The sequence below is a fragment of the Mesoplodon mirus genome (assembly GCF_964341445.2).
Source record: "Mesoplodon mirus genome assembly, contig: HAP1_SCAFFOLD_74, whole genome shotgun sequence".
Lineage (NCBI taxonomy): Eukaryota > Metazoa > Chordata > Mammalia > Artiodactyla > Ziphiidae > Mesoplodon > Mesoplodon mirus.
Genome location: NW_028295786.1, coordinates 3,293,912 through 3,298,395, shown reverse-complemented (window position 1 = coordinate 3,298,395; position 4,484 = coordinate 3,293,912).

Below are 4,484 nucleotides of genomic sequence, written 5' to 3'. Positions count from 1 at the left end.
GGGGTTTTGAGTCCCTTTCACTGAGGAAGGTATAGGTTGGTCTTGTCTATTCCATAGTTGGTTTTTGGAACGGTACCTGTGCTTATATCAAACTAAGGTTTTATGCATCACCCCACCTCTCCTTCCCCGTTAAGCAGGCATAAGAGTGTTTTCTAAATGTGAGACACTGTTCTATTTCCTAACTCAGTTCATGTGTAGCCATGTTTACAGGATCTTCATAAGTGATATCTTATGATAAGCTTCTGTTTCTATGTGACTTATTTCACTTAGAATCATCGTACCTGAATCCACTCATTTTGCTGCTACTGGTCTTACGACATGGATTTCATGGCTGAGGGATATTCCATTGTACGTAAGTACCATAATTTTTTGAACCAATTTTATATTTCCTGGGATATATAAGGTGTACCCAAATTGAGGTTCTTGTAAGCAGTGCAGCCCTAAATTTCGGGGTGGCTCTGTCTTATTGATTTTCAGTTTTCCCAAGGTATATTCCCTAGTCTGGACGTGCCCTTGGCTCTGTAGCTCTGTTGTTTACTTGTTTTAGGGAACACAATGCACTCCTCCAGAGAGGCAGTTGGCAATTTACATCCCGCCCATCAGCATAACAAGGCTCCCTGTTCTCCAGGCCCTGTCTTGCCTTTCTGGGTTTTACCCATTTTGTGGATGTCCCTTTTGACCAGTGGGAAGTGACACTTCTTTTTAGTGCAGATTTGCATTGTCCGCTTGATTGTTTGGCCAAAAAGGGCGTATGCGTTTTCTGCTGAATATATTCAGGAGAAAACGCATACGCCCTTTTTGGCCAAGTGCATCATTGTCGAAGTTGTGCCCCTCTTTCTGTGCTTTAAAGGCGTTTCCAACCTACCTCTTGAAATCTGTTTCCTGCTATTCTGCCTCACTTTCAAGTCCGACTCGTTGCCTTCCCTCAACAGATTTTTGGACGATAGTTGTCCTTTATTTCTCTGCCTGTTTGTGAATTGTTGTGCCCCAGAGCTCCATTATTTAACTCGTTTTTTGTGAGCTGAATGCAAGTCCAATATTTTGGTTCAGGACCTATACTGGTACCCGGTGGGTGGCTGAGACTTTGATTAATTCTTCTTCCTCCCGGGAAACAAGAGTGACATGTGCCCGTCCAAATGCCTAACAGCTATTCTCTCATTGGTCCTCCCTCTTCCGTTTCATCCTCTGCCAAATTGGCAACCTGTGTGAAACAGGAGGTTAAAGGGGCTGTCTCTCCAAGTTGGGAGATTGATAGTAAAGCAGTTGGAAAGTCAAACCGGAGCACCAGGAGAGGGACTATTTGTTGAGATTTAGAGACCTTTCGTATTCACAGTGTGTCCATTCTCTAGGTCTCCTGTACATGTTATAGCTGTAGTAATATTCCCGTCACCCTGGAGAGTTGGGACCCATGGAATGGGTGCCATGCATTATTGCTTTAAAGGGTCTGCATTTGCTCACCCAATCTCACCAATCCTCTCAGTCCCATGTGTCCAGCCTTATGCCACATCCAGCTGTCATTGTAGATAGGGTCATTCCAGGTTTCATCAGAGACCCTGAAGGAATTGTAAAGAATTTCCCTGTTTTTTTGTTTCGTTTTTGAAATTCTTTTTATAGTGGGTTTGAGCTGATTCTCACTGCCATGTTTATGCCTGCCTAGAAACATTTGATTCCATTACGGGTACATATCAATACATAGGTTTTAAGATTCTTACTAGTAAGATATATCCCTCTGCATGGAATATGGGGGGTTGATTTCCTTTCACTGAGGAAGGTGTAGTTCTTGTCTATTCCCTAATTGGTTTTTGGAATGGTACCAGAACTAATATCAAAATCTGGTTTAATTCATCACCCCACCTCTCCTTCCACCTTAAGCAGGCATAAGAAGGTTTTCTAAATGTCAAACTCTCTTCCCTTTCCTAACTCAGTTCATGTGTAGCCATGTTTACAGGACCTTCATAAGTGATATCTTATGATAAGTTTCTTTTTCTATGTGACTTATTTCACTTAGAATCATCGTACCTGAATCCACTCATTTTGCTGCTACTGGTCTTACAACATGGATTTCATGTCTGACGGATATTCCATCGTATGTAAGTACCACAATGTTTTGAACCATTTTTATATTTCCTGGGATATTTAAGGTGTACCCAAGTTGAGGTTCTTGAAAGCAGTGCAGCCCTAAATTATGGGGTGGCTCTGTCTTATTGATTTTCAGTATTCCCAAGGTATATTCCCTAGACTGGAAGTGCCCTTGGCTCTGTAGCTATGTTGTTTACTTGTTTTAGGGAACACAATGCACTCCGCCAGAGAGGCAGTTGGCAATTTACATCCCGCCCATCAGCATAACAAGGCTCCCTGTTCTCCAAGGCCTGTCTTGCCTTTCTGGTTTTTACACATTTTGTGGATGTCCCTTTTGACCGGTGGGAAGTGATACTTCTTTGTAGTGCAGATTTGCATTGCCCGCTTGCTTGCTTCGCCAAAAAGTTTGTATGCGTTTTCTCCTGCATATGTTCAGGAGAAAATGCATACGCCCTTTTTGGCCAAGTGAATCATTGTCGAAGTTGTGCCCCTCTTCCTGTGCTTTACAGACCATTCCATCGTACCTCTTGAAATCTGCTTCCTGCTATTCGGCCTGACTTTCAAGTCCGCTTCGTTGCCTTATCTCAACAGATTTCTGGACGATAGTTGGCCTTTATTACTCTGCCATTTTGTGAATTGCTCTGCCTCTGAGCTCCATTTTTCAACTCGTTTTTTGTGAGCTGAATGCAATACAAAGTTTTTGTTCAGGACCTATAGTGTTTGCAGGTGAGTGGCTGAGACTATGGCTAATTCTTCTTCCTGCCGGGCAATTAGAGTGACATGTGCCCGTCCAAATGCCTAACAGCTACGCTCTCATTGATTCACCCTCTTCCCTTTCATCCTCTGCCAATTTGGCAAACAGTGAGAACCAGGAGGTTAAAGGGGCTGTCTCTCCAAGTTGGGAGAGTGATATTAAAGCAGTTGGAAAGTCAAACCAGAGCACCAGGAGATGGACTATTCGTTGAGTTTTAGAAACCATTCGTTTTCACAGTGTGTCCATTTGCTAAGTTTCCCATACATGTTACAGCTGTAGTAATATTCCCTTAAACCTGGAGAGTTGGGTCCCATGGATTGGGTGCCATGCATTATTGCTTTAAAGGGTCTGCATTTGCTCACCCAATCTCACCAATCCTCTCAGTCCCAAGTGTCCAGCCTTATGCCACTTCTAGCTGTCATTGTAGACAGTGTCATTCCACGTTTCATCATAGACCCTGAAGGAATTGTAAAAAAAATCCCTGTTTTTTTGTTTTGTTTTTGAAATTCCTTTTTATAGTGGGTTTGAGCTGATTCTCGCTGCCATGTTTATGCCAGTCTAGACACACTTGATTCCCTTACAGAGACATATCAATACATAGGTTTTAAGATTCTTACTAGTCAGATATATTCCTCTGCGGGAAATATGGGGTTTTGAGTCCCTTTCACTGAGGAAGGTATAGGTAGGTCTTGTCTCTTCCATAGTTGGTTTTTGGAACGGTACCTGTGCTTATATCAAACTCTGGTTTTATGCATCCCCCCACCTCTCCTTCCCCCTTAAGGAAGCATGAGAGTGTTTTCTAAATGTGAGACTCTGTTCTCTTTCCTAACTCAGTTCATGTGTAGCCATGTTTACAGGATCTTCATAAGTGATATCTTATGATAACCTTCTTTTTCTTTGTGACATTACACTTAGAATCATCGTACCTGAATCCACTAATTTTGCTGCTAATGGTCTTACGACATGGATTTCATGGCTGAGGGATATTCCATCGTACGTAAGTACCACAATTTTTTGAACCATTTTTATGTTTCCAGGGATATTTAAGGTGAAACCATGTTGAGGTTCTTGTAAGCAGTGCAGCCCTAAATTTTGGGGTGGCTCTGTCTTATTGATTTTCAGTTTTCCCAAGGTATATTCCCTAGACTTGAAGTGTCCTTGGCTCTGTACCTCTGTTGTTTACTTGTTTTAGGGAACACAACACACTCCTCCAGAGAGGCAGTTGGCAATTTACATCCCGCCCATCAGCATAACAACGCTCCCTGTTCTCCAGGGCCTGTCTTGCCTTTCTGATTTTTACCCATTTTGTGGATGTACCTTTTGACCGGTGGGAAGTGATACTTCTTTGTAGTGCAGATTTGCATTGCTCGCTTGCTTGTTTGGCCAAAACGGCCGTATGCGTTTTCTGCTGAATATATTCAGGAGAAAATGCATACGCCCTTTTTGGCCAAGTGCATCATTGTCAAAGTTGTGCCGCTCTTCCTGTGCTTTACAGACGATTCCAACGTACCTCTTGAAATCTGTTTCCTGCTATTCGGCCTGACATTCAAGTCTGCTTCGTCACCTTCCCTCAACAGATTTCTGGACGATAGTTGGCCTTTATTACTCTGCCAGTTTGTGAATTGCTCTCCCCCTGAGCTCCATTTTTCAA